The sequence below is a fragment of the Perna viridis genome, chromosome 6 (assembly GCF_037379345.1).
Source record: "Perna viridis isolate PV_CMFRI_1.1 ecotype Kerala chromosome 6, ASM3737934v1, whole genome shotgun sequence".
Taxonomy (NCBI): domain Eukaryota; kingdom Metazoa; phylum Mollusca; class Bivalvia; order Mytilida; family Mytilidae; genus Perna; species Perna viridis.
The window spans coordinates 824503-834639 of record NC_142450.1 but is presented as its reverse complement, the minus strand read 5'-3'; positions in this window follow the sequence as shown (position 1 = coordinate 834639).

Below are 10137 nucleotides of genomic sequence, written 5' to 3'. Positions count from 1 at the left end.
AAGATCGAGATTTGGTGGTACATTTTGCAGATCCAGCTATGTAACGATGTTTGTATGGATTCTTGTGGAATTTAGGAATCCAGTACATAGACGGTAAATCACAGTCATCGTCCTTGGTAGAGAGACCAAAGGAGGATAGCACAGATTTATGGTTTTCCACAATTTCTTCTTTGGAGAGTGTGGTAGCAGTATAGGTTTTATCACTGCTATTATTTTCTACGTCTACCTCTGATAATAAACATTGAATGTAAAATGTTTTGCAGACAAAAACAATGTTGTTTTGGACTTTGCCAGCTGGTACGACAACATATTTGTCATGTATAGTAGACAATGTTTTTGCTACATCAGGGTCCTTGAAAACTGATGTAGCATTTGCACTCATTGACCTACTTAAAACTTTCATTCGTTCCAAAATTAAGGACCTCACGGCCTTTAACCACCCTGAAAGAGAATCAATGTATTCTTGTTCTCATTTTATGCATTTTCTTGCGTAGTCCTCCACGACATCCATAAGAACTTTAAAGTTATAATTCAAATTTATGGAGCGCGGTTCACGGTACTTGGGACCTTTGGAAAGGATATTACGCAGAGATTCGTTTTCGATGATGAACAAATTTCCCCTAACTACGTAATCGGTAGGACTATATTTGAATGGAGAGTTTTTGCAAGAACAGTCAGGTGGTTTAGCCTTGACGACCTCAATCTCGAGGTTCTGCAAATAGCCTTTTATAATTGAAATTTTGGATGCAATGGATGAAGTATAGGAATATGAAATAATTGGTATGTATTTGTCTTTGAAATATGGGGGAAATTTGTTGGTAACATTTTTGTGATGGAGGATTTTAGCCAAATTAATTGTAATTATACCTTTGTTGACAAACGGTACTGGAAGAAATGATCGTTTTTCTTCATCTTGACTTTTCACACAAACTGGTTTAAAGAGTCTTTGGAAACCAATATCTAAAATGATGGCAACAAGTCTGTATAATGATGATGTAGGGTCAGAAACAGGAGTGTCAGGACTTGTTTTGTAAAGGGAGCGTAGTAGAGTGAGAGGTATAGAATAAAGTTTGGGTCTAATGTGATGAAGTCCAAGGGGTTTTTGTATGAAAGGAAGGAGACCATCTATTGAGACATCATGTAACTTAGGTGACGTATAGTGGCGATGACCATGACTCCTTTCCCGTCTTGTAGTTTTGTCAAATAAATTCATCACATTTATGCTATTGTTATATTGGCTTGAAAGGTTTCCTATACTTTTGATGTTGTCATTGCAGTACCTAGTCTACGTGTACAGCATATCGAAATTTACAATATATAAAGCAGCAGATGTTTGTTTCCTTTCTTATTAACCGCTGCAGACAGACCTTTCATAATTCACCGACATAATCCCAACCAAACGTCGTTTTAGGTACACCTAAATATAATTATCTTGGTAGAGATTCCTCGTACTTTGTAAAAAAATAAATCCAAATCATCTTCCAAATATACAAAAGATGTTTTCAAAATGCTGGAATTTTTTATCGACAACATATTTGTTCAGTGTGGTGGACGCGTTTTTCAACAAACGGTCGGCATTACTTGCTGAACTATTCCTACACTCTTATGAGGCTGACTTTATAGCTGATCTGATTCGAAAGAAAGAACATCGTTTAGCTAGATCATTTAATCTCAGTTTCAGCTATATAGATGACTTACTATCGTTAAACAATCCCAGTTTCGGGGACTTTACATATACATCGCATCTATCCCAAAGAACTTGAGATAAAGGATACTACAGACGCTGTGAAGTCATCCTCATATCTTGACCTACACTTAGAGATCGATGGTAAAGGAAAACTATTGACCAAACTTTACGACAAACGTGATGACTTTTCATTAAAAATTGTCAACTTTCCTTTCATCTGTGGGAACATCCCTTCAGCACCTGCGTATGGAGTGTTCATATCACAACTCATAAGTTATGCCAGAGCTTGCCGAGACTACGCAGACTTTTTATATCGCACAAGAATTTTATCAAATAGGCTTCTGGAACAGGGTTATGTTGCTACAAGATGGAAGTCATCACTATAAAAGTTTTATGGCCGTCATCATGAACTCGTGGATCGCTATGGTGTATCCATCTGCGCCATGAAAACTGATTTGTTCAACGTGTCATTGTTCTCCTTTCCTCTTTCGTCTACCCCGGACTTGACTTTTTATGAGCAACTCGGTGGGTGTTTCTAGAAAAGCAGAGGACGCTTACCTTACCGGTGCACCTGGTTCATGCTCCCGGTTTTTAGTGGAGTCCGAGTTGCTTATTTCCTTTTGTTACTTTGTATGTATGAGTTTAGTTACTTTATGTTCACTGTTGTGTGTGTCTCTGTTATGTGTCTGGTCTTTGTCCCTGGATTACATTCTTTTGATAACCGCTATAACCTTGGTTCTCTTGATTACTCTTTCAAGGGGTAACCTCTCATCAGCAGCATTAAACTCAAATATTTATGAAGATCATAATCAAAATAGTAGATGTATACAAGAAGTATTCAAAACCAAAACTGTCAAAAGAGGAAGCCAAATCCATCACCGAGAGATTCTACCATATGCAATGCAAGGAATGAAGCCTCAGTGTTTTACGTCTTTTTAAATTTGGATTACTGCCACATTTCTTGAATAGGGTAGATAAAATATGATATAATTCGGGGTCAAACGAGTCTGACTACTGGGTTGGTGAATACCCTCGGGGACCTCGGGTCCACCGGCAGCGGTTTTTCGACCCAGTGGATCTTAAATACAAAAATAACAGTTTTATATATTGTAAATTTCGATATGCTGTACACGTGTTTCAAGGAATAACCTCTCATCAGCAGCATTAAAATCAAATATCTATGAAGATCATAATCAAAATATTAGATGTATACAAGTAGTACTCAAAACCAAAAGTGTGTAGAGTGCTCACAAATACATTATGGACGGGCGGTTGCGTTACTATATCCCATCGCAATTTTGTTGGTGAGGGGATAATAAGACAGTTAATATGTTCCTTTTAACACATTTGTAAATGAAGTTTTTTTCTTTGTGTAAAGTTTAATTCGAATCCATAAAGTTGCTTGCGAGATAATGCTTACGATAAATGTGGAACAAAAATGTTAAATTCTGTAATTATATATTTGTGTTGGAATCAGATTTATTCATGCGTATCATTATATAGTGTCGTTCAATACGGTAACGTTTCATTTAAACCCAGATGTTTCGGAGGACATTGGCCAAGGATTTTTATAGTAGATTATATTTACTTGGCCATAGAGAAATAATCACCAAAACGTTTAAGTCAATTATTTTATCATGATATTTGGGAATAAGTGTGCATCTTCTTTTTTTTCCTTTTTGTCAAATTTCGTTAAATTTATGCAGCAGTAAAGGATGGCATATGACTACTTATGAGCAGTGTGAAAAGCGTGCGAAATGTATCTGTATCGTGTATTTTCAGTAGATTCCGAATATTTCCGTAACACTTTTCTATATTTTTTCATCGAAAAAATTTAAACACACGCGTTCTTATGGTTATTCTAAGTAATATTCATCTCTTAAGAACTTTATTTTTTTCTGTCCTCTTATCCTTTCTATTGTTCGGATTTACTTAATTCAAGAGTCGCAATCCCGTGCCGAGTGCGGATTCCCATCCTCATTTCAACCAAACAAGCGACTTGCCCATTTTCTTGTAGTCTATTGATTGTTAGCCATGTAAAGCGACTGGTTCCCCGCATTAACATTAACTTTCAATTATTTATCCCGTCTCGCATGCGAATAAAAGCAGACACATTGTAATGAATAACACATCGTGTAGATATATAAAGCAACTTAATAGATGCATGTCTTCCATGCGAACGAAGTCCAAAGCAAAAGTATCAGCTTCTCTTTTCAAAAAATTAGACTTCATCCATTTCCCATACATTAGCAAACATCATTTTCAGCTCGGAGAAGTTGACCTCGGGCTTGGGGATGCCGTAAATACCGACTCGCCTTTCTTTAAAAAAAAATAACATCGATATTAGCCTACATTTTTAATATTTCTGAAGTTCGATGTACCCCGATGTAGTGCGTGTTAGTTTCTCAAGTATCAGTATGATGAATTTTTAGACGAATTTTTATACTTTAAAGAATGAGCTTCGCTCCCTTTTCAAGTAATAATGAAGAAATCGGCAAAAAAAAGTATTCGGATACGGGAAAAGTTGCTACGGGTACGGAAATAAATTACACATTTAGAACCTACTTGACAAAACTGGAAAGTGCACTCGTCGCAACTTAGGCCGAGTCAATACCCTTCTCGTCGAGGAGGAGTAGCGGAGTCATCCGAGGTTTGCCGATTGCTGGAAAGTGGTATGGTCTAAAATGTGTAACCCGTACTCGTACCACCTTTTCCACGTACCTATATAAATACTACTTTGTCAATTTCTTCATTATTACTTGATATTTCCATCTGAAAGTTAGAACACATTTACAAAACGACATAATGGTTAGGCTAAAAGTAATGACTTTTAAAATGTTCGTCGATGAATAATTTTATTCGATTTTCCAAAGGTCTAAAGTGTATAATCCGAATTCCCGTACCCAAAATCAAAGTCCGATATTTTTTGTTATCTGTACTAATTTATTGCATATTTGACATTAAAACGTCATAATATTATCAAAATTTTCATTGACGATGAATTAAAATCGTACCAGACTCCGTTTATGAGAGTTTGCTTTCATTCTGGATAAGATCGTATCCATTCATTGCTTGTACGGAAATTGACACTATAGGTACGGTACGGAATTCAAACTCGATCACTTCCTTTTTGAAACAATATCAAATCTTTCAAAACTTTATCCGGTCTTAAGGTGAAGTTTTAACTTCTTAATAGTTTAAGAAAACGTAAAATTCAGACAGGAAAGTGAGAAATAGTCAACAAATAGTTGTGTACGGTAGCTTCCGGTTACACATTTTAGATTTTTCACTTCAGAAAACCTATAAGAAAAATGTATATCATTTTCTTGATAAGAAATGAATTAAAACAGATTTTTCCATATCTCATGCAATTTTCAGTTCTTAACATACCGTATGAATGAATATATATTTTTTTTTTTTGCAAAACACTACTTGGATACGAGTACGGATACGGGTTACACATTTTAGACCGTATCCTAAATAGTGGAAAGTCCCAGAGGGAGGTATGTAGAAATAAAGTCAAAAGAAGACAAAAGAAGTCCAAACCTAAAATTAGCAATAAACATACTTTTTTTAAAACTTTTTGTGTGAAATTTGATTAATATGATGCATTTAAGTTGTTTCCATAACATATATTTCGGGTTTTAGGTTTCTGTGGCTGAAAACATCACATCGCGAAATGAAGACCATAGAAGACCAAACCTAAATTTTGCTATAAATATATGGTTATTTTACTTTTTTATGTAGAGTGTCAGTAATGTGATGCTTTTAATCTGCTTCCATGACATATATTTCGGGTTTTGGGTTTCTATGGCTGAAAATATCATATCGCGAAATGAAGACCAAAAATGGAAGAAATGAAGACCAAAAAAGACCAAACCTAAATTTTGCTATAAATATATAGTTACTTTACTTCTTTTGTGTAAAATATCAATAATATGATGCATTTAAGTTGTTTCCACAACATATATTTCGGGTTTTTTGTTTTTTATGGCTGAAAATATCGTCTCGCAAAATGAAGACAAAAATGGTAGAAATGAAGACCAAAGAAGACCCTAAATTTTGCTATAAATATATATTTATTTTACTTTTTTTATGTAGAATATCAATTATGTGATGCATTAAAGCTGCTTCCATAACATATAATATCGTATCATGGCGCAAAATAAAGACCAAAAATCATGGTAGAATTGAAGACCAAAGAATTCCCAAACCTAAAAATGGCTATAAATACGTTTGACTGTCCTCGATTGTTATGTGTGTTATTACTATATTGATGCATTGAAGTGCTTTCTATAACATGTATGTACTTCGTTTTGGATCACATGATGAGAAGGGTTAAGAGAAAATTTATCAATAAGACCGACTGCCTTTGCATTTACAGAAATCTATTCGGAAAATAATTAGTATTGAAACAAAACTAAAATAAATATATATTGTAGTTTACAGGACAAGGGAGGCATTTCATTTTAACCGAGAACATAAATTCATCAACTGAGTGGACCGTGATGTATAATAGCCCGGCACTTTGACAAGGTTTACCTTACAAAAGCGGCGGTCTATTATAATAACCCATTGTGTACTTGAACACATTATTCTGACCCCGAACCCGCCATCAGTGACTTTACAACATCTTAATTCTATAAGTGCTTATCGTACTACCAGTTACTTTTTTTTTTTGCTTATCTTACGAACAGTAACTATTTGGTTTTTTTTTATCTTCCACGGTATATGTAGCATTGCTAACACTAGAACAAAGAGGCGATTCAAAATATCTTATAAAATGCTTGTGGGTCGAGATCACAGCCAAGCCTATACACACGAAGTAAACTTGGTAGATTTGATTTACCCTATAAAAAAAAGATGTGATGGAATGCAATAAATGCACTGGTGTACAACCTTGAAACAAAATAACGTTTCAGGCTTAGTCTGTATTCACAGAGCTGTCTCCGTGTTTTCTTCCATGTATGTTGTTCTTTTTTCATATCCCAGTTCTTGAATGATTGAATAGCTCAATAGCAGTTCAGTTAGCAAATATATATCAAGAGTTTGGACCAATGTTGTGGTGTACTGACAAAAAGCTGCAGAACAAACAACTGACATGTATTTGACAAAAGAAATCTAGTTAAAAAAAAATAAAATCGTGTAATGTTGAGTTTCGTGAATTGTTGTAATCCCCTACAATCTCAATCCACTGGCATGCTTGCAGTTTTATAGACTCTATTTATAAATATACATAATTTGGTTACGACATTGACACATGTAGGATCGCGTGGCAGTACAGTTTATATTCCTGTGTATGGAGTGTTGATATCACACCTTATACGTGATGCTAGGGCTTGCCGAAACTACGCAGACTTTTTGTATCGCGCTAGAATTCTAACAAATAGGCTTCTGGGAAAGGGTTATGGTGCTACAAGATTGAAGTCATCACTACAGAAGTTTTATAATAACCAATCAAGCTTGACTCTAGTGATTTTGTTTATTAGTGATAATCTTACTTAAAACGTTAATTATGTTAATTTATACATAATATATATATATATATATATATATATATTTTTTTTTTTTTTTAACTCCTTGGTGGTTTCGTTATTATTTGAAGTTAACAATATAATGTATGGAAAATGTTTTACAAACTTAGTAAAGCCTTTCAAAATTTACTCCGTTTCGGCAATAAAAGTAATGCATATAAAATGCAAAAAAAAATGGAAACGATGTGTTTATTTATTTACAAGGTTTGATATACACACATCATAGTTCTGTTCTGTTCAACTTTGAAAATTTGTCTTTTGGTCATTTACATTTATGTTTTCATTAATTTGAAATTAGAAAAAAAAGTATTGAATTTTGGGGGAATTTTTACGTTATTATCATTTTACTTTGATATTAAATAAAGTTTAAACAGATATAAGATTATTTAATTTTGTATTTCGCAAACTACGTGAAGAAAATACACATATATATATACGTTCGAAAAGGTAAAGGTGAACTATAAGTTTCATGCGTCTTGAAACTTTGAGAAAAATCTTGAAGTAATTTTTTTTATAATAAGTTAATTTTTGGTGAATACGATTTATTTTAAATAATTTTTTTTTTAAATAACTTTATGCATTTTCAATTTTTATATCTAATTAATTCTGTCTTATTCTAATATCCATAATTAATGTTATCAGGAACATATAATACGGACAAGATTTTTCCCCGATATTTTCCTTTTTTATTTTTTCCATTAAATGGTACGAATGAATCTTAGTTCTGGATTCATAAATTGTTCGTACTGCATGATTTAAGCAAACAGAATAGTCTACTTTCTTTGCCCTTTGATTATTAGATTTTCGATTTCATTGGATCCCAGATCGTCCAGTGATGGATTCCATCACGTGTACGATCTGCACTACATGACATTGTAAGAGCCTCTTTCACAGGCATAAAAAGAATCATGGTTGCCATGGAACAAGAAACTATGAACTACTTGGTTCTTTTAAGATCTGTGCCGTTACGAATCAGAGCTGGTTTTCAAAATCTTCCGAAGGAGAAAGAAATTCTGTATCAGAGACTTTAATTAGATAAAAAAAAAGAATTCTTCTAATGCTGTTCGGTCAAAACGTGGAAAACATGTAATGCCAACAGAGACATAAAACAATCAATGCAAAAGACCTCGTGCAAATAGAACACAGGAAAGATTTTCAAGTTGTCTTAACAATCCTTGCCATAAATGTTATTAATGTAATAATTATTGTTCCGCTATTTAAAACTGTGACTTAATACTGTTTATTTATTCCTGTCTTTAAAAGCTTTTCCAGAAAAAGCTTTTTCAAAATCGGCATTACGATTTTTCGTAAAAACAAGAACAAAATTGCAACAACAAAAATCGCCCCAAAAATTATTTAAGCTCAATTAAATAAACATTGATTAATCTAATATATTTACTTTCATTTAAGCCCCTTCGACTTATTCAATTAACACTATATTTTCAATACTCTAATCACACATAAATTCCACTATTTAAATATAATTCTGATCTGTTAACACGACAATGTTTATTCAGTCGGTATCTATTCAGTCATGGTCTGTTACACATAGGATTGTCGACACGAGCAGGAAATTTTAGCGCAACAGACTACAGATCTAACGATTCAACGACTGTTTTTACAGATCTAACGATTCAATGACTGCTTTTAAACTCCACAAGAATCCATACATACAACGTTTCATAGCTGGATCTGCAAAATGTACCACCAAATCTCTTTCAAAACTTTTAACTTCTATACACACAGCTGTCAAAGAGGGTCTGCAGTCCTACCACAACACTTGTAACTCCCATGGTGATATTAATTCAATGTGGATCCTGAAAAATTCGAAAGATCTTTTGGAGACAATCAGTTCAAGAATATTATCTGAATATAATAGCATTAAAACCTATAATTTTTCAACACAGTATACTTCTATTCCCCATACTCAGTTGAAAATTATACATCGTTGTTTTTCCAAAAAAGATGGTACACCTAGATACAAATATATAGTTCTTGGTAGAGATACCTCATACTTTGTGAGAAATAATTCCAAATCATCTTCCAAATATACATAGGAAAATGTTTACAAAATGATGGAATTTTTAATTGACAACATATTTGTCCAGTGTGATGGACGTGTTTTTCAACAAACGGTCGGCATTCCAATGGGAACAAATTGTGCTCTTTTACTTGCTGACTATTCCTTCACTCTTATGAGGCTGACTTTATAGCTGATTTGATCCGAAAGAAAGAATATCGTTTGGCTGGATCCTTTAATCTCAGTTTCCGCTATATAGATGACGTATTATCTTTAAACAATCCTAATTTCGGGATTTGATACATTGCATCTACCCCAAAGAACTTGAGATAAAGGATACTACAGACACTGTAAAGTGAGCTTCATATCTTGACCTACACTTAGAGATCGATGGTAAAGGAAAACTATTGGCCAAACTTTACGACAAACGTGATGACTTTTCATTAAAAATTGTCAACTTTCCTTTCATCTGTGGCAACATCCCTTCTGCTCCTGCGTATGGAGTGTTCATATCACAACTCATACGTTATGCCAGAGCTTGCCGAAAATACGCAGACTTTTTGTATCGCGCTAGAGCTCTTACAAATAGGCTTCTGGAACAGGGTTATGTTGCTACAAGATGGAAGTCATCACTACAGAAGTTTTATGGTCGTCATCATGAACTCGTGGATCGTTATGGTGTATCCATCAGCACCATGAAAACTGATTTATTCAACGGGTCATAGTTTTCCTTTCCTCGTTTGTCTACCCCGGACTTGACTTTTCATGAGCAACTCGGCGGGTGTTTCTAGAAAAGCAGAGGACGCTTACCCTACCGGTGCACCTGGTCCATGCTCCCAGTTTTTGCGGAGTCCGAGTTGCTCATTTGCTTTTGTTACTTTGTATGTATGATTTTA